The sequence below is a fragment of the Macrobrachium nipponense genome, chromosome 3, assembly GCF_015104395.2.
Source record: "Macrobrachium nipponense isolate FS-2020 chromosome 3, ASM1510439v2, whole genome shotgun sequence".
Lineage (NCBI taxonomy): Eukaryota > Metazoa > Arthropoda > Malacostraca > Decapoda > Palaemonidae > Macrobrachium > Macrobrachium nipponense.
Window position 1 is genome coordinate 149,076,154 of NC_087202.1, and position 21,835 is coordinate 149,097,988.

The window sequence follows — 21,835 nt, forward strand, 5'->3', positions numbered from 1 at the left end:
AAAGAGAGGGGTGAGGATCAAGTGTTTGTTAAGAAACAGTTATAAGAGAAGTTTAAAAGCAAATAACCTCTCTCCATATCTCGAATCGTTAACCATCACACAACTTGTTCCAATCTTTGAATAGTCAGTCTTCTTCTGCCCCTCTGTCTACAGCATAAGATGTTTCTTCGCCCTTTGGTGCAATTCTTGGGTCACTCAGTTTTCCTTTCTTTTGAGGTGTTAGGTTGACTTTTAAGTTACGATTCAAATATCTATATTTTAACATTACTTACTTATTTAATTTAGTATGTACTGATTTAATAACTAAAGTTTTTTTAACATTACTAAAAATTTCAACATGCGCCTCTATGTTCCCCTGAGTACGTCTAAGCGAAATTCTATCTCACGCCAGGTATTCTTCAACATCTCCATAGTTACTGTTGCTAGAGCTGCTGTTACCCTTGCTTTTAAGGTCTCAACATTTGGTTACTGGTGTACTGTACACTTTATCCTTGATATAACCCCATAAGAAAAAATAAAGAGGGCAGTGTCTGGTGAACGTGGTGGAAGGCGTCGCACACAGCAACAACGGATGCATCACTCGCAACTGGGTCTACCGCTTCTCTTAAGCCTGGTACATACTATGCCATCATGTATCAGCCATGTGATGCAGTAGTGGTGTTGAAAAATATTAATAGCGGCCAAACTATACTGCAACACTGCTCACTTGTTTTCGCGTGCGAGCTGCTCAGTTGTAGTTTCAGCTTTCATCAGGTCAGGATGCCTGCCAATGATGTACTTTGCCAGGAGGGACTCTACTGTGGGGTATAGTTGCTCTGTGTGCTGCAAAAAAGAAACTTTTGAGGAAGAAACGTAGAACCTTGTGGAGTAAGCAATGGCTTCTCGGCGACCTCTGAAGGAAGCTTCATTAAATATTTGTGGAGCTACAAGTCGAAAATCCACAGACTTTGAAAATTACACAAGATGCCAATCCCTTGCATTTTATAAATTGTTTTTGGAAAAAATTGAACCATAAATTGTAAGCAGGACCCACCAGCTCGAGACAGCATATCACCAAGGAGCTCGTCTGGAGGCTACACTACACTTTCTTGCAGCTGGAGGATCGTATGTAAGCCTCCAATATTCAACCAGGATTTGAAAACAGAGCCTCGGTCTAATCATCCCCAAAACCTGTGAAGCCATTTCCATAATGTCCCAAAGGAGGATTTTTTGAAGGTAAGTTTCAAATATAGATACAAAGTACACATATATTCTTTTATTACAATGACAATAATACTAGTACTAATATGAAGTATAAAAAAAATGTTTCTTCTGGAAATTATTCAACAAGAAGCCAGAAATGAATAATATGAAGTGCATTCATTCATGACAAATAAATAGGCAATGTAGAAACTTAATCATAAAATAACTCCTCTTAATGCTAAGATTGTTATGAAATAACTTGCAGTAACAGATTTTTTGTTGAAAACAGTGACACAAGAGTACAAAACATAAACCCTCAGAAAGAAAACACGTTGTGGACAACATATTATAACTTCCTACCTCATGCCATGAAAACTACCACAACCCCCTACTCGCACTACTCGATGGTCCTGGTTAGATCACCCAGTCACCCATGTGGAAGAACATCGCATATTAGTTTTTTTGGCTAGCTTCTGTTGCATATCACTCATGTTCTTCAGTTCACTATCAACCAAACCTAGATATATTAAGCATTGGCTCACGGTTGTTGGGACTGGGAAGGGATGATAGTTTATTAAGAGCAAGTGCCATCACGTTATCAATTTCATCAACTTGCTTCCGCTTCTTTGAAGTTCGGGAAGGGAAAGGGGAGGGAGTATTTGCGACGGGAGCAACAGAAGAGGCAGATGTCAGGCTTGGTTGTGGGTGGAGGAGAGGGTACGTTCTTGTGACTCATCGACGGAAGTTGCCACTTCATTGAGCGTGGGATAAATAAATTCAATGTATAATTAATATTACGAGTTTTAGTTTTTTGCCTATGTGTTGGTATTTAAAAATGATGCTTAATTATCACCCCCACCATCTTTACAGATTGCCATCAACTCCAGGTGAATGGAAGGGAGTAGCGAAACAGTCTAGGAAATGGAATTTTCCTCACTGTTGGAGCAGTGGATGGGAAACACATCCTATATACAGCTCCAAAGAGAGTGGATCCTACAACTTCCAATTATAAAGGGTTCACACAGTATAGTTCTCACTGGCTGTAGTGAATGCAAACTATGAATTTATGTATGTAGATGTGTGGGGACAAATGGAAGAATTTCAGATGGCATGTGTGGATAACTCAACTCTGCGTGAGCGGTTTGCAGGACGGAGCAATGGGCCTTTCCGCAGATGAACAGCTGAGTGACAGCCACAGAACCCTGCCATACATATTTGTAGGTGATGATGCCTTCCCACTCAAGAGATACTTCATGAAACCATATCCATTTAAAACATCAAATAATGAGCAAAGAATTTTCTCCACAGCCTTTCAAGAGCTAAGGTATGTCGTTAGGATGCATTTGGCATTATGTCAAATAAGTTTCGCATTCTCCTGAGTGCAATAAATTTGAGCCCTGATAAGGTAGGAAAAAAAATTGTTCTTGCCAGCACAGCCCTGCGCAATTTCTTGCGCAGGGGGAACATGAATCATTCTATACACCCGTTTGGTAGTTTGGCAAAACGAGAATGTTTTGTGGATGGAGAGGTAACACCCGGGGCATGGCGTGATTATGGGCAGCTTCTGCCTTTGGAGAGACTACTGAGGCATCCCACAAATGAGGCAAAAGCTGTCAGGAAAGAGTCATGGAGTATTTTAATGAGGAAGGTGCTGTTTCCATGGCAAAAACGTATGTGCAGCATATGGTAGAGAGAGAGAATTAAGGTTCGTCATATATGTATGTTAATAAGTAATGCTTTGTCATTTATGTATGTTAATAAGTATTTAAATTATATTTATGCTGGAGTACGCTTTGTCGATATGTATGTTTTAATAGTTAATAAGTATTTAAAATAGTTATGCTGGAGTATAAGTGCACGACAATAAAAATTATGAAGTTACTTGTGCAGTAGTAATTTCTCCTTCATCTAGGTTGGAAGTAGATGACGAGCTTCCTACGTCAACCAGGAAACGTAGCTCGTCAAAACAACCACAACTTCGGAGTGTAGAGCTCTTCCGTGCCAGCTCCAGACTTCTGTGATGCCTTGATCGCAGACATTTCCCTGTAGAATCTGTGTCTTCAGGGTGTGCAGCTTTTGGGAATGTCTTCTGCAAATTACAATTTACGAAACTAGACAACTCAGACTTTATGGTCTCCAAGCTTGCACTCCATGTATGTTTCTATTCTTGTACTGCTTGGATTTTATGTTCCAAACAGACGGATGTTCCTTTAGTAATTCTATGAAAATATAAGGTGGTTGTCCTAGTCCACTCTAGGGGTTTGGCTTGGGTGGTGGTGATTGAGCCATCAGCGCCGTGGAGCTGAGCGACGTCCTGCCAATACTGAATGATAATTGCAACACTGAGGCTGAGTAATGAAATGGCTCGGACCCAACAACAGTCGGTGATGACAGCTTCGTGGTGAAAAAGTAGTTTTCAACGCATCCATCTAGCACTGCAAGCATTGTGATGCATAGCGTCGAGGTGCAGGCATGACTCAGGCGGGAGGGAGCAGTGGTCAAAACGACACATGACCACACTAGAAAGGCACCCTCCCTCCACGCGTCACTCTCAGCGGTCAAAGATACACTTCTGTGCAAATAAAATCATTGTAACGTTTGGATAGGAAAATGCCTTTAATAGAAAAATCCTAAGTGTCAAACTTGACGATAGACTACGTATGACCAACGGTCTTTTGATTCTTTGCTTGCAATAGTAGAAGTCAGTGCCACAAAACAAACGACCGCACCACAGACAGCGCATCTATCCCGAAGTATCTATGAGGAAAGTAGTAACCTTATTGGCAGTGATTTGTTTTGTGATAATAAAAGGTTAAAATCCATATATATTTTTTTTACTTCCCTTACAGTTATTACTTTAGGGGAAGTCAAAAGAAAATGTGGATTTTAACTTTCTGTTATTGCAAACTAACAGCATATAGGGTTACCTCCCTAAAGATACTTAGAAAAAACAAAGAAGCGAGAATTAATTGCAATTTATATAAAACGAAATTGATAATTGTCTGAATTATGTTGAAATAAAACGATTTACCGGTATTTAAAACAAAAATAGTTCAATGGTAAACTTTACATTAAAGAAAGTAACAAGGAAAAATCAGTTTTTGCTTGTACATTTATTGTTAACATTAATGAAGAAAGTACAAAGTACCACGAATATTTCATAAATCAGTGATGCTGCTAAACAAATGAGGATTTGTTATAGTTATCAAGTCGATGCAGCTGAACAAGCCTTATTTGTGAGTGGCTGAGTGCATAATAGTTGGCACTTTTAGGTTTTTAGGGGTCGAATGCATGACACTGATGGCCACATTCGAGGACCACTCGTTTCTATTCTTCTTCTCCCATTTCTTAAAAAAATGTAATTTTTATGGAATGGATCACAGGGATCCCAAGAAGCTCTCTTCCAATACAACCTCCGATTCTTATGTAGCCACTACCACTGAACAGGTGACAATTCGGCAACTGATTGCCAGTTCATCTGCACGTTAGTGACCATGTCAAGTTGGAGGGTCTGTTTATGTATTGTTGTCCTTTTCTTATATTCACTTAAATTCAGTAATGAACTCATCCCCAGAGGGAAGCATTTAGACCATATAAGAACTCGGTCTATTTGTTTGACTTTATTGAGAACAACAATGAGCGCATTCTGAAAGTACACAAATGAGAGGTGTTGAAATAACTGCTAATTTAAGCATGCATCAGGTTGTGAAGGATGCAGCAAGCTTCCATGATGATTCGACAGTTTCATGGTGATGTATTGCATGGTGGTGAGCAGATCTGGAACCTGTTGGCCAGGATCCCGAAGTGTTTCTCCACGACCCGTCTGCTTTCCCTGGACAGCTGGTAGTTGAAGATAGCGCTCTTTCATGGGTGAGGTTTCTGGTGCTGTATGGCTTCATGAGGTAGGTCCGCAGCGAGAAGGCGTCATCCCCGATGATGAAGTAAGGCACATCCTGATTGTCATTGGGTAGGGGGTCTGGCTGAGGAAAAGCCATGGATTCTGTTCTGGTCCAGCCCACGATGGAGATAACTTTCATTGTAGATCTGAGCGTCTGAGGATGAGCCGTTACCCGAGACGTCAATGTAGGTGAACTTGTAGTCAGCATCCACCATGGCAAAGAGGATCACACTGTGAAAGCCCTTGTAGTGTAGAATTCTGAGCCAGAGTTACGAGGAGCTTTACAGGCCATTTGCTTGCCATCAATGGCACCAACTGTGTGGGGAAAGTTCCTCTCTGGTACCATTGGTCAGCCAGTCTCTCCATCCTTGTTCAGTTGTTGGGCAAAACAAGAGTTCATCTGTGTACTCCTCAATGATGGCCTCTACCACTTCTCTACAACACACTGATGGTGTTGTGGGGTGGGGAACCCTCCAGGTATACTGCATGTTTCTGTAGGTGTTACCAGAGGCCAGGGTGCCGTAGGGTGATTGCCACTTTTGAGACCTGGTTCCAGGCTTGCACGGTAGTTGGGTATCTTGCTTGGTCAATCTGGGGGTCAGCCTCTGTAAAAGTTCATCAAACATGGCTGGTGGCATCCTCATGAAGTGTTGAAAGGCTCGTGGATCCTCATTCCTCCAGCTCCACCATCAGTTTCTCATACAGTCCATGTTCAGGCCTTCTCAGTATCCACTGTCTTACACCACACAACCCTGTCTCTCCTTCTTCTCTCTCTTCTCCTTCTGTCAACAGCTTGTTTGCAATCTGAGTAGTTCTGATTCTGCTGCTAAACTAGTGCACCAATCATAGCAAGTCTCTCAGCATCCATGTTGATACAGTTCTACTCTGTAACTTTAAGCAAATTACTCAACGCAGCTCGATTCCAAATGAGCTCCTGGTCCAATTTCTCCCAGTATTTTATAGCCAAATTCTGGTCCCGCTCCCACACCTCTATACCAACACCAAACCAAAGTTCATAGCCGCCGTGGCTCGCTGCTTCAACCCCCAAAGACACTGTTCCAACAACCCGTGTCCGCTCATAAAACGCTTATAAGTGCTCCACCAACGTTTTTTGCAACGTTTAGTCGCCGCCCAGGCAACGCTGGCGAAGCAGCGGTGGTGCAGCGTTCAAGAAATCGGCGTTGGCCTAGCGGACCCAAGTCGTCCACGAACTTGCGTCTAGCGGTGCCAAACTTTGATTGGGCGTTGGTGGAGCGGGGGTGAACTTTGCCGTGGTGGAAAATTTTCCCCTTCTCACCGCTCGCAATATTTTGTGCAGCTCAAAACTTTCGGAGTGGTAGAAGGGCCCCTCGAGAAACATCAGCGGTAGGCCGAGCGTATACGCTGTTGCGCTTTAACGGGGGCCAACTTATGTTTAACGGTGGTGAACGGTTACGAGCGGTGATTAATTTTTTTTCACCGCTCCAGGGACGCTCCAGCAACGTTCGGGACGGGCGGTGTGACCGGGCCTTTACATCGCTTGGCAGCAACTGTGGAGGGTCGAGCCGTCCCGCTAGTCTTGTGTGGCCCACGATAAGATACCCTATGATTCAAACTGCCGCGGGAACCTTTTCCCTGCAACCTCGACGCTCGCCGCGTCTGTTGTGGCTTCAACCTTACGGTCTCCAACACTCCAGCCCCTGTGAACTTTTTATATTAATCCTTTAATGCTTTTAACATCTGGTGGATCTCGTCGATACTCATTTCTGAACTTGCGTTGAACTGCAACAGGTGATTTTTTTTCGTGGTACAGTCGCGGAAAAGATTACTTTTACCCCCTGCGTTCACTAGACGCTAAATGGCAACACCGCTTTTGTATACGTAGTAAAAAAGTGTTGGAAATATGAATGAATTGCAAGCCCTATTGGAGGAAACGTTCCTTACCTAACTTACTTTCATTTGATTATTTGAAAGGAAATAATATTAGCTGATAAATAAAAAGTTTACAAACAAACTACAATGCTATTCATGGTTTTTATACATGATTTTTCAAGATTATAGAAGACACTTTATCAGAGGAAATTACAAAACGTAATATCATCATACAACTGCGTTTGGCTCTTGAGACTGACATAGGAAACGGAAGTGCGGGGGTGGGGTGGGAAGGGCGGGGGTTGCGGAGAGGGAGGAGTCGTTTGTAAGGTAGAGACATAAACTATCCAAGCATGTGTGGCTTTGGTAACGATTTGTTTCCTAATTCCTAAACTGTTTTAAGATAATTCTGTTTTTTTTTTTTTCCATTGAAACTATAAATAATGTTGCTAAAACGACCGAAAATATTCATACAATTTCTATAAAATCATACTGACCCAACCTATTCCTATACACGAAATGAGAGAGATATTTACCTAGAACGTCTACGAATGACTGGATGTAAGGGTGCCTCTGATTGGCTGATCACAGTTATGGACATTAATTCGTTTAGCGGTATATGCAATGGGGCTCATCATCTGTTTTGTGTAATCCAAATATTTTCATTTGATATCATCTCTATACGCTGAAAACATTCCATCAAATTTGTCTCATTCAATCCAACAGCGGAGGAAAGCATTTCCATCTTGAACAGCCAACTGTTGTGTATATCGTTTATTAGAAAAGAATCAAAATGTTGTTTTTGTAAAAATATGGATGAATAAAAATTATTGTGAATGTTGAATTCCCAACAGATAGATACACCAGGACTTTGGAAATGATAGTTATAATACATGGGCAAAATTTGAATTGATAAACTTCATGAAATGTATTGGCGATCCTGATATGAATTCCTATTTTTAAACATATTTTGTAGCAGTTGCTGGATAACATTTATCTTTTTAGCTTATTCGTTGTGCCTAAGAATATAGGCTACCTACCCAACAAGGGCCAAGACAGGTCAAAGTTCCCTTTTCACCGACCGCTACTGAGATAACTCGGACAACTTTTAATATGGAGTTATTTTTTACTATTAACATAACTTATTGGCGCCCACAAGTTTTAATCATAATTTATCAGCCATTGACCGTTGCTAAAAGCTCTTTTACTTTCAAATTATACTTAGTTAATATTCTTTATAACATGATACTTGGACATATGGACTGTATGTCTTTTTTGTTTACCATATAGAAAAATTCTACAATAGCCTATATTAAAAAATAACCTTTATCTATCTCGGTGTTCATCCCTTGATAGAGGCTGTCTGGCAGTGGTTCCAACTACAGTAAGTGAGGAAAGAACTTTTTTTCCGCGTAAATGCCGGAGTAGTGGCATGGCTTGGCTGTTCACTCATTAATATCATAAAAGAATGCTGGCCACATTTAAGAAAACAGATGAGCAAAATGAGTTTGTGATGTCATTAAGAAGCAATTACATTCGCTACATATTTGTTTTGATCACATGATATCAATCTCTCTCTCTCTCTCTCTCTCTCTCTCTCTCTTCTCTCTCTCTCTCTCTCTCTCTCTCTCTCTCTCTCTCTCTCTCGTCTTCTGAAATGGTTGAGAAATATGTCTATAAAAGTTTGATTCAGATGTAGTGTATTTGTTTTGTTTCTGGAGAGGAAATTCAGCAGCAAACTCAAAAGAAAAGTTTACAGATGCAGAAAATATCGTGAAACGATGCCTTCCATGCTTTCTATTGTTCACGTTTCTACACCCTGCACAACGAGATTGAAGAAAAAAAATTTATTTTTTTTTTTTACTGAGGATTGACCTTTGCAAGAGGTTGTTCAGTCTGAGTTTCGAAAGGTCAAGAAACATGAAATATCCTTTTAGAAAGCCCTTTCACATTAATTTTTAAATTTCCAGTAATTTCATTTACGTACTCGAAAATTATTAAAAACTATGATAATGATATTTAAAAAAACAGAATTATTGTGTGAGCCATACTACTACTACTACTACTACTACTACTACTACTACTACTACTACTACTAATAATAATAAATAATAATAATAGCCACCAGCCAATAGTAGATCAGCATGGGGCAGACCCCCTGCTGTCAACTCCAAATATAAACGAGGACGGACACCGCTTCAAGATCAGTCCACCCTCAGCTTCCCAGCCCGAGGATGTCTGGCAGCTCCAGACGAAAGCTCTAAACTCGATGCGCTGGAGCTTCTTGGAGCGACGCTTCTTACCGAAATGCATTATTTGACTGGTGCTCTCATTGTTGCTGGAAATGGGTGATGAATCAGAGATACTTCCATTTTGTTTTTTTTGCAGATTTATCCGAAGGCCGGGCATCGCTCGCTAAGCTGTTTCGTGTAATAATACTAATAATAATGCAAACTGGTATTATGCAGACGTGAAGTTATCAAACATTTCGTTCTTTGATAATCTTCAAGATGGACCAAAGTATAACCTGTGCCCCTACTAGTTTTTTATTTCCATCACCCAAGTAAGAAACCTAATTATTATTATAATAGAAGTAGTTTAACCGGACGCCACTGAGCTAATTTCAGCTCTCCTAGGGCTGGCCCGGAAGGATCAGATAAAATGCCAGGTCTAGCCCTTCGCCAAGAACTGGACCAAATAGGTCATTCAGGATAAATAAAAAAAAAACTGCACCAAGGGCAAATGCTTTCATACTAGAACATACACACACTATACACTTACTCATGTTTTCCCCTTACATACATACATAAAACGGTATATAAAAACAAAATCATTGAATAGTGTAGTAACTTTGAAATTTTGTTTTAAAAATTCAAAGAACTAAATAACATTTGAAGCGCATAAAATAAATATCTTGTCCAGACCTCCATAGTTTGCGATCACCTCCTGCAACCTATTTGGCAATGATACAACGTGGTGTAAATCATTTGCTGATTTCGTTCGGCATAAGAGCTCCCACTCCCGTAATGTGTGCTCAAGCAGACGTTGGTGAAATCGCTCCTGTCCTTGCTCCAACTGCTAACTATATTTCCCCATACATTTTCTATGGGATTCATGTCGCACCCTTTGCTAGGCCATTCCTGAGTTCAGTATCTTGTTGTTCTACAAACCATCGCCTAACAATGCGAGCATTATGAATAGATTAGTTATCCTATCAAAGAAAGTGGAAGATATATCGCCGCAAAGAAGCATTCATATGTCTGAAAGGAAAGTTAAGTATCAAGTTAAGGTTAGACATACATTATTAGGCAAAAAACCACTTTCATTAGATCTAATATTAACCACCACCAACCCATTTTCAACACAGCTCAGCCATATAAATACAGGATACATATTTTCTTAATCTCAAAGTCATTATAGTTTTGCAGTTACATTCAACCATGTTTTGGCTTACATAGAGTTTTGAAAGCCTTAATTTGTATAACAATTAATTGAACTCTTATATTAGATGCTATGAAATTTTACAGTAATTGCCATTATCTAATTAGATGAGTAATAAACATGCTAGACAATGAAAATCGCATAAGTTATGTTCAAAATTCCATTAGTAGTATTAACATGCATGACTATTATTCTTTCAGGATAGGAAGGGCGTATGCACGGTCAGAAGGCACCATTACCTCTTCTAATATCTCCATATATTTTTCAGCAGTGAAGCGGCCGCCAACTTCAAAAAGTTCTCCCAACACCGTGTAAATGCATCCGCCAGCCCCATACATTGCATGATATATAGCCACTTCGAGCAATTTCATATATGAACTGTCGCTCGTATTGTGTTTGGTTTGGGCGCCAGAAGCAGTCGTCCGTGAGTTTGCCTAAGTGAGAACTATTCGTCACTGAATATAATGCGGAGTTTATCGGTATGCCGTCGTGCGAAAGCAATCTTGCCCTTTTATGGAGTTCTTCAAGTTTGCCGTTTTTACCCGGGAACCGATGATGGATATCTGCAGCATGAAGACGATTCTCACTGTGCGCGCACAGACCTCTAAATGCAGCTCATAAACCTTAATGGCTATTGCATTCTTAAAAGGAAACTGTTGATTGCAGTCAAGAATTTGCCTATCTTCTTCATATGTCTTCCTAGGCCCTCCTCTCCGGTGTTTATCTTTGAGGTTTCCTGATTGCCTGCCACCGCCTCCACCAGCGTCTGACATGTTGGCCTAGGTAATGCCAAGTTCTCTTGCAACAGCAGCGTCTGACGATTCCTCTCCCTCTCGGCGCAACTATTGCCCCTCGTTGGCAAAACCTTTCCTCTTCCGAGTTCATTCTTAATAAGGTTTTGGTTGGTGTTGTTTTCTTGAGGTTTACAAAACAGTTAAGGAAAATCCTTTCTCTCGGCCAAAATTAAGAGAAAGGCAAAGTTTCGGGTCCACTTTCATGATAATAGCTTGTTGGAAAAGAAACACCCCACCCTTGTTCATAACCCAAGTTTCTGAAACAATTATCTTTCGACATAATTGGAAGCGAATTTATGCAGATTAATCATAAAACCACTTATAAGTTATACTTATAGTGATGGCTTATAGTTTTACAAACAATCTTTCTTCTCTCTCTCATCTTGAAATAATGGTGTGGACAGTAAATGTGGTTTTGTAGCAATTGCATCGACAATTTACTTTGTCACTGTACCGACAATATCTATTTTTGAAATTGAAATTCCGTAGGAGGTTCTAAAGGTTTGGAGTTAGTGAAAAAACGTTAAAGAAGCTATACATAGTTTTATTATATAGTTCACCGTTCCTACCCTCCCTCCCTCTGAACAACTTCTACCTCCTTCCAACCTGTCCCCTTCCATCCCCATCTCCTTTGTCAGTCTTGGAGCACGATGATATTACTCGACGTAATTCCCTCCTGTAAAGCATTTGGTATAATCCTGAGAAAAAACACATATAAATCCATATATCACGTTCCTGATTGTTCACACTTATTTTTCCTATCAACGTATTTTAGTTTTTTTATGAAATACGTAAGTAAATATATGTTAAATGGTAAGGAAACGTTTCCACCAATAAGACTCGTCTACTACATGAACAAAAGCGGCGTTGCCATTTACAATGCCTCGTGACTCAAGTGGTAAAAGGAATCTTTTCCTTGACTGTACCAAAACACAAAACTGAGCTTTCTCCTGCAATGACACCATTATTAGCTAGCGGATAGTATGATCACAGTGGCATCTGTAGACAAACAAAAGAAATGTGAAAGTTGTACGGTCATATCCACAATAATTTTAAAGTTATTAATTTTATTAATCAAGGGATGGCTTTATGGACACCCTGTATATCTGTATAAAAAACACATACACACTATAATATGTATATCTCGTTTTTCCAAGTAAGCAACCTACTCTACAAGATCAAAGCTTGTACTTATGCCAATGTCACTTTATTCTTGTTCTATTTGAATTACTGCTAATTGGAATGTGTATGCGTGTATGCATATATATATATATATATATATATATATATATATATATATATATATATATATATATATATATATATATATTATATATATATATATATATATATATATATATATATATATGAAAAAAGCAGTTAATAAAGCTTCTTAAATCAACGATTTAAAATGAGTGCGCCATTTCAAAACAGCATTACGTCCGCTTCTTTACTGTATTTGTATACTTCAAGACCGACTGACATTGTTAATCAGGTAGTGATATGAAAAATTTTAATATAGTTAATCCTAACCTTAAAAGAAGGTAATTCATACAATACGAAAAAAATCGAAATGCTAAGGAACTAATAGAGTGGAAATTGTATTAAAAACACGTTATAAAACCTGCCAGACATTCTACACATTTCTTTTTTCATAACAACAGAGAACAAGCACCTTTACTCCACCACGAGCATTGAATTACTGTTGCTGACACCCCATGACAGAAACAACAAAGTAGACGAATATCTAAAATCAGAGATGGCACCAGATAGGACATTTTAAGATACCCAGCGGGAAACATATAGGACTTTCTTTATACTTTCCACAAGTAAAAATAATAGTCAATCAGGAGTCTACACGCCAATATACAGTACATATTAAGCAAAAGAAGAAATGTGAAAAATCAATGTGACGTCTTACCGAGACAACAATGCTTCTGTGAACAACGCATCAAAGCTGTTTCGTTTTTTTTTTTTTTTTTTTTTTTTGTTTTTTTTTTTTTTTTTTTTTTTTACATGGCACTAAAAGACCACAGAATTTATCTAGAAACGTCAATTATAATAACTAAATTTTAATTGCCAAGACAACCCAATTTGTGTGGTCAGTCAAGTTCACCACATTACACAAGAGAGACTGCAGGGCATCAATACCACCATCCTTTCGAAATTTCGCTCGTTGATTTTCGTCGTGAGGTCTGTCAATAGACAACATGGTCAAACAACAATTTGTCAATGCCTTCATGCTGTACAATGACAAAAGCTATGCTAATATATTCCTCACGATTTTTAACCCAGCTATTTGTAAGTCTCGATCATCTTCCTTCATTTTAATTAACACATGACCCTTTACTCTATATATATCCCTAACCCGTCCCCCTTCCCACATACCAACTTCATCAATTCTATCCTAAGCTTTCTCTACGTCCACATATACTACAAAATAACTTAAGACTTTATTTACAAAACTTTATGATATTATTTCCTAAAGTCGATACACACACCACGACCTACTGAAGTGCATTCAGTAAGGAAGGCTAAGTTTCAGTAACTATTACTATAGTCTGAGTAGCTGGTATAGTGGTTGTGTCGTGGAATGCCACTCTAAGTGTTGCGGGTTCGCATCTCCCAAAGAGCTATGAAAAATCTCTGGCTCTGTATCATGATCAGTTCCTGCTGCAGTGCGGGGTCTCTGGTGGGAGGTTGAAACCACATTCTTTGGAAGCTTGTATTTGAAGTCAATGGCCCCTGTGTGCTTGTTTCCTTGTGAAATAGGTTTCGTGTAAAGAAATAATAAAACAAAAAATTATATCCATTCTTCTTTATACAAAGAACAAATTACTGCTCTCACCCTATTTCCTTCATTCATCGAGGCAAAATTTATGCGCACCCGTCAGCCACTCAATTACACTGTCACCGGTACCCGGCACCATCTCGCTCACGATCCCATCAACACCTGCGGCCTCTCTATACTTCATCCGGCAAATTGCTCGCCTACTTCACATCCATAACAGGCACTTTCACAAGAATTTGAAATTCAAAGCCTTCGACTCTTACATCATTCAAATCTTTTTGTTTTTCATCTAAAATTTCACAACTTTTCATTATACAAACACCTATGTCGACAACAGAACCGCATTCCACGCAGATGAACTCCCTCGTTTTTTCTTTTGTTGCGCAATCCATTTGCACAATCATGCCCACTTCTGCGAATACCTTCATTATATTTAACTTTTCTTTCTCCACATTTCTATTGAATTCTTACGAAAATATTCATCAGCGCTGATTAATGTATTCAGCCAATAGGTGCGACGGTTAATCAGTATATCAATATAAATATATTTTAGAAACTTACTAAGAAGTGAAGTTAACAGCTACTATAAAATTTTCATCCACGTAATGAATATAAAACTTGCAACGGCGTAGTGGAAGACGTTTATTAATATTTTCAAACACATTCCCAGAATACGAAACATCCAGATGTGAATAGCTTTTTCTTTTTCATCACCACTAACTAACTAAGGGGTCGGTTGCCCTGATATGCATTTTCCAGATATTTCTATCTGAGGCATCTTCCTCCGCTGAACCTTCCTTCTCTAAATCCTCCCTAACTTTATCATTCCATCTAATCCTTTGTCTTCTTATCGACCCTCTACCATTCAAGGGTTCCAAGCACACTTTACACTCTCCTCTTCACTCATACTTATCTGTCAAACGTTCAAACCATCTCAATCTCAACTTTCTTTTAAAAAGCTTGAACCCATTACCTATACTACATTTCCGGTTCCCTTCTCTTCCGCCTAGTCTCTCTTAAGGCCTGTCCTAGTCTCTCTTAAGGCCAGTCCACACGAGAGGGCCTGATCAGCGTGCTCTGGGGTTGACGGGCAAATTCTGGCGGGCTTTACCCGTGAATGTTGCCACGGGTGAGGCGATGGAGAGGTGGGTAGTGCCCGACGATGCCAGTAGTGTGTTCAGTGCGGTACGATAAACATGGTGCCTACCAGAAAGAAGATATTGTGTAGCATGATAATTGCTGTGTGTGTGATGAAAAAGAAGAAAAAGAAGAGAATATTGTGCACAGAATGGCTCAGTAAAGAAATGTATATGGTTAACGTACGTCTGCCAGGGTCGAAGCTCAAGCCATCGGGCACCACCGTGGTGATTTTGCTACAAGACCCATCGGGCAATTTGCCCATTAAATGTGCCCGTTAGAGGGAGGTCCGCCGATCAGGCCCAGTCGTGTGGGACAGGCCTTTGCACACAGAATATTTACCATCTTTCCCTCTCAAGCATCAACCAATTTCTATTAACTTTCTTGTTCAGGTACCAGCATTCTATGATCCTACTCTAATCTTCCACTTCTTCACTCACTCCTTTAGCAATTAGCTATGAACTTACGCAAGTAGCTTACAAGAATGCCCTAGCCCCGCTCATACGGTTCAAAGATTTTGGCAAAGGTTTTACTACTTCAGACAATGACGGTTAACGACAATGTGCCTGGCCTTTGACTGAAAAGTCTATATGCCGGGTAAGCACTTTGTTCTACTAGCTGGCTTTTTCGGCACACAAGGCTACTGTTGTGTAAAAAAATGTAAGCCAAAACGTGATAAATACGTCCGAAATAACATTACATTTGATTATTATCCAATTCAACAGGATAATAATCACATTATCATACAAATAAGAGCAAGCTTTCTTCAAGGAATCTTAGTCAAAAATTAGTTCAAATTCCCACTACTAAACAATCACCTCGGCAGAGCACCTCATATATATTTCGAAAGCTAAACATCACAAATTTGAAAATGCTTGCTTGTCTAAGTTAACTCATAGCATTAAATCTGACAAAAGATTCGAACTTTACTGTAAAACATACAAAGCAATGTCTGGTTTACAAAACCGACCAAATTTCATCGGAAAATTAAGCATTTCTGGGACGGGACACCCTTTAATAGTACTCACTGGTTTTATTGTGAAGTTGGCATCGCTGTCACAATCATATTTCGTTCCATTTATTACGATTTCTACCGAAAACGAATTCATTTTTTTTCAGATCGCTTATCTTTTTTACTTGTAAATCTAGGAGATAATACTCTAACCTAACAATATGATGCTAAGCCGGAAGAACGCTACAAATGAAAATGATCACAAGGTTCTCCAGAACTGGTTACAAAAGATTTTGGCTTAAGGAGCGATTTTTTTTTTTTTATTTCAAGAATATGTTTTCAAAAACGTAAACTTTCGGTGCAATATCCTGAGAACGGTGAAAATCTTTACTAATGAATGAATATGATTTCATTACAGCGAAATTTTCCCCGACTGCCAATAAATTTCCTGAAATCCATTCAGTAAGTATTGCAAATGCTGTAGAAATAAAGGCCTACAATCAGAGAAAGGGGAGAAAGAGTATTCCATAAACAGTAATTAAACTACAATACGCACAAAGGTGTACAATGTTATTCAAGAATTTATCTGAAGCAAACTTGTGACGCGAGTGCATCTGATGAACATTATGTCCACTGGTTTCACCCAGTTGGATGAGCACTATCTCATCGAGTCTTTCCCCGTTTAAATATACATTCATACATACAGACATTACATGAATATATCATCAAAAGGCATCGATTTCAGTCTGTGAATAATGGATTCCGATAATAAAGAAAAACTTATAATAGTTAGGTTTAAAGTTAAGCAGGCAGATATCCAAACCCTGATAAAGGAGTAATTCTTCATTCTTAGATTACACAGTTAGAAAAGTTAAAACCTGTTTGAATCCATTTTTCCACAGACTGAATTCGCCGCCATTTGATGCCCATCTTAGTGATCTTCAAATCCGCTTATTTGACCTGTCCCATCACAATTTCAAAAGACTACAGATCCAACGGACCCCATTTTATCCAAAAGACTGATTTGAAAATGGAGGAACCGTCACAAAATGAAGACCTCATCATCACGGAACTAGATAAAGGTAGGGGAGCGGTTTTGTTGAATAATCTAGACTATATTACGAAAATGGAAACCATTCTTGAAGATTCTCCAAATTCCCAGATAATTGGATCTCCTGATTATTCCAACAATTTTAAAAACTGAAGATAATATTAACCTTTTCTTAAGAACTCTTAAAAAATGGAAATAATATTAATAATGATCTTGCCACAGACCCGTCTTTGGTATCCTCCATGGCTACCAAAGATTCATAAGCAAGGCTTTTCTTTGCGACCTATCCTTACATCATACAACTCACCCGATGACAAAAATGACAAAATTTCTGGTTCCCTTGCTCGGAACCATTAACTACCAATACTTTTATTTTAAAGAAAAGATTTTATTGCAGAATTTCAGACCTTTTCACGACCAGCTTCTATATGAAACCCTTGTTTACTAATGTACCTGTGGAGGAAACCTATCAATTATCATTTTAAATAAGCCTTTTCTGAACCAGACGCAGTTTTTAGTGGTTTTAACTGAACGTTTTTCAAAACTTTCTAAAAACTTGGGCTGTTCTGGACACATCCTTTATTTTTAAAAGTAAGTTATTCAGGTAAGTTGATGGCAAAGCGGTTGGGAAGGGAATTCATCTCTGCCCAACTTTTGCCAACATTTTCATGAGCCCCCTGGAGGAGCCCCTCTTTATCTAAAGAGGACTGTCCCTTAGCCTGCCATCCCCTTTCTATGACTGTAAGCCTGTAAGGTATGTTGATGATACCCCTGAAACCGATTCCTTTCTTGACTTTATAAACATACAACATCCCCATGTTACGTTTACTTTAGAGAAAGATAATAATCGGCTTCTCTTTCAGACGTTCTTTTTCTTAACAGGATATTTTAACATAAAAAATTTTAAGCAAAAGAACTTTTACGGACTGAAGGTCGAATTTTTATAGTTTTCGTTCCTTTAGCTTTGGAATTAAATTTGTTTTTCTCTCCTCCACAGGGCTCTAACACTAACGCTTACTTCTAATTGCTGCTGTTCAATGGGAGTCGTCTTTTTATGTATCTATTGTACACTGCAAAAGTATCTATTGTACACTGTAAAAAAAAGGCCGTAGTTTTAATTAAAAAAAATTACCATAAAAATAAATGGTTCCCACAGCCATATTTCACTATAACGGGCAGCCATCCTTTTACTTTACATTGTTGTTATCTTTTACGGGTCAGTTACCGTAATATCATTGCTATAAGACCGCCTACCTGAAATTACGGGAGAGCCCCCGTATTTGAGGTATAGTCCTTATCATAATTATTCTAACTTGAATGTTTTCTGACAGAATTATGTTAAATGTTAAGACTAAGCCTATATGCAAATATTAAAAGCTTAAAATTTTTTCCATAAATCATATACAATATTGTAGAAGTTATTAGTTTTATTATTATCGCATTGGCATCTGTCTATATGAAGTTGCCATTCGCTACCATCCCACGTAACTACAAAATTATTAGTGTACTAATAAAATAATATACTTGTACATTTACCATTTCCAGTATTACGTTTTATGAAACAGGCAAAAAATAAAAGACTAAAAACATCATATATACTACAATTATCCCGATCAGATACCCATTTCGCAATGCTCGTGTTTTTTTCATTTCTCGTGGCTCGCGGCGCCAAAGCACTTGAAAACAACGAAAACACGTCAACTGTCAAGTCTGCTCTACTCTCCAGCGAGAAGTCTTGTGGTTTCTTCTACTGTTACGAAGAGTGAACAGCATCAGGCGAGTTTTAAGAATAGGTGTATGCTTTTGTATTAGATATGATAAAACTTTACTGTAGTTGCGGCCTATAATAAGATTGTATGAAGACTGCTCCGTCGACGTCTCGTGGGACAGTTAGTACCTATTCCCCTTTATACAACCTGTATATTTAGATGGCAATAAATAATCCAGGACTAGAAGTACAATTACCGTACAATGTTTAGTGAAGCTATGTGGTGGAAACTTCTGATAAACATCCCATTAGCTTAGATGTTAACCTAGACCATAGGGCATATAGGCCGTGTTTCGGAGCCACCTTCGGGAAAAGTACTTTAACACCCCCTGAGACAGGAGATGGGCACCAGTCATGAGTCTCATGTCCTTGAGGTGTTGCTTCACGACCGATGACTCGTGGCTGGTGCCCAACTCCGGTGTCAGGACGTGTTAACCCTGAAAACGCCGAACCGCGAAAAAAAACGGTTAAAAAAAAAAATGTCTCCCATGTGCCCCGAGGTGTTTCAGAGTGAGCGCGGAAGCGGATATTTTTTTCAAAAAATCACAGCGCGCTTAGTTTTCAAGATTAAGAGTTCATTTTTGGCTCCTTTTTTTTGTCATTGGCTGAAGTTTAGTATGCAACCATCAAATGAAAAAAAGATGAAAAAAAATTATCTACAATATAAATAATGCGATATATGATACCGCAAAAACGAATTCATATATAATTGTATTCAAATCGGTTAAAGGTAACAAGTTACTTTTTTTCGTTGTAATGTATACTAAATTGCGATCATTTTGGTAAATAACACATTTTAAAACGATAAAGCAACACAGAGAAAATATTATCACAAAATAATGCATATGAATTCTTAACGCGACGGAGGTAAGCAAATATTTTTTTCAAAAAAAAAATTCACCATAAATCTAAATATTGTCCTAAAGACTTTCAATTCCTTTTCCAATGAAGACAAATGATTGAATATTACTATAATGTAAGAATATTAGCTTGCAAATTGGCAGGTTTTTTTTTTCCGGACCATACTCTTGATGAGTTAAAGCTTGACCAAATGTACGAGTTAATAATTATTTTTTGAATATGCAATTATTTCAAGAAAATAAGAAAAAGCTACACCTTCAAATATTTTTTGTTTCATTCTAAATGAAATTGCGCATATTTTCATATATAAAACTCTATATGAAATGCCTAATATGAAATGGAGTAAGTATTCCGAGAATGGGACGTACGCATTTCGGAGATTTGTGGCGGAGAATTCGCGAGTGGAGGGAAGGGAAAGTTTTTTTTTTAAATTCACCATAAATCTAAATATTGTGCTAGAGACTTCGAATTTGTTTCAAGATGAAGACATGACTGAATATTACTAGACTGTAAGAGTTTTTTAGCTTACAATGCGTTTTTCGACATTTCGGTAGAGTCAAAGTTGACCGAACGTGGTTATTTTTCTATTTATCGTGATTTATATGCAAATATTTCGAAAATGAGAAAAGCTAAACCTTCAATTATTTTTAGTTGTATTCTACATGAAATTGCGCACATTTTCATATATAAAACTTTATGTAAAGGCTAATTTAAAATGGTGCAAACATTACCACAATCGCACGTATGATTTTTTTGGAAGAGTTACCGCGCGGACGTAAAGAAAATGTTATTTTTTTCATAAATTTACCATAATCGAAATATTGTCCTAGGGACTTCCAATTTGTTGCAAAATGAAGGTAAATGCTTGAATATTATTACAATATAAGCGTTTTAGCTAACAATTGCGTTATTCGACCATTTTGGTAGAGTCAAATTTTTAAACCTTGACGAGGCTGAAAATTTGTCACTTATCATGTTTTTATATGAAAATATTTCAAATTGATAAAAGCTACAACCATGGGTTGTTTTTAGTTGTATTGTGCATGAAATTGCACACATTTTCTTATATAAAACTTTATGTAACGGCTAATTGAAAATGGTGCAAACAGTACCACAATCGCATGTATGATTTTTTTCGGAAGAGTTACCTCGCGGACGTAAGGAAAAAGTTTTTTCTTAAATTCACCATAAATCGAAATATTATGCTAGAGACTTCCAATTAGTTGCAAAATTAAGGTAAATGATTGAATATTACTAAAATATAAGAGTTTTAGCTTACAATTGCGTTTTTTCGACCATTTCGGTAGAGTCAAAGTTGACCGAAGGTTGAAATTTTGGCACTTATCGTTATTTATATGAAAATATCTCAAAACTGATAAAAGCTACAATCATGAGTATTTTTTTGTTGTATTCTACATAAAAATGCGCACTTTTTCCATATATAATACTTCATGTAACGGCTAGTTTAAATGGGTACAAAAATTATGTCAAAGTGACAAAATAATTTCAGAGATGTGTCACAGATACTTTTTAGTGCGGCAAGAAAGAAATTCGCGCTTGCGCGCCTGCGTAACGATTGTAAACAAAACAACACCTTGATTCGTGAACTCCCAGCATCCCCAAGGCGCGTGATTCAAGAGTTTTCGGCTGGTAGGCCTAAAAGTATTTTTCCGCGAACTTTTTCTTTTTAAAAAAACTTTTGTATTGTAGACGTAAAATACACGTCCAGTCGGCACCCCGAGAGACAAAAAAATGTCGACGTAAAATACGTCCAGTCGGCGTTTAAGGGTTAAAGTACTTTTTTTCTGAAGGGGGTCCGAAGACGGTTAAGGTGGCTGCAGCTAGTCCGCTCGGTTGTTTTACCCTAGGCTAAACCACACTGGGTGAAAATAGCAGTCTACCATCTGTCGGAGTCGCTAGCCTAATTGTACGGGTACAAAGCAAGTAATTGTGCTATGTAACTTGTGAACTTACGTGATCTGGTAGATCTAAGCCATAGACACCTAGGGTAAACAACCGCAGGCCTGGCCTGACTCAACTCACTGACGATCACGGCATGCCACCCTCCAAAAAAAAGTACTTATAACGCGTCCTGACACCGGAGATGGG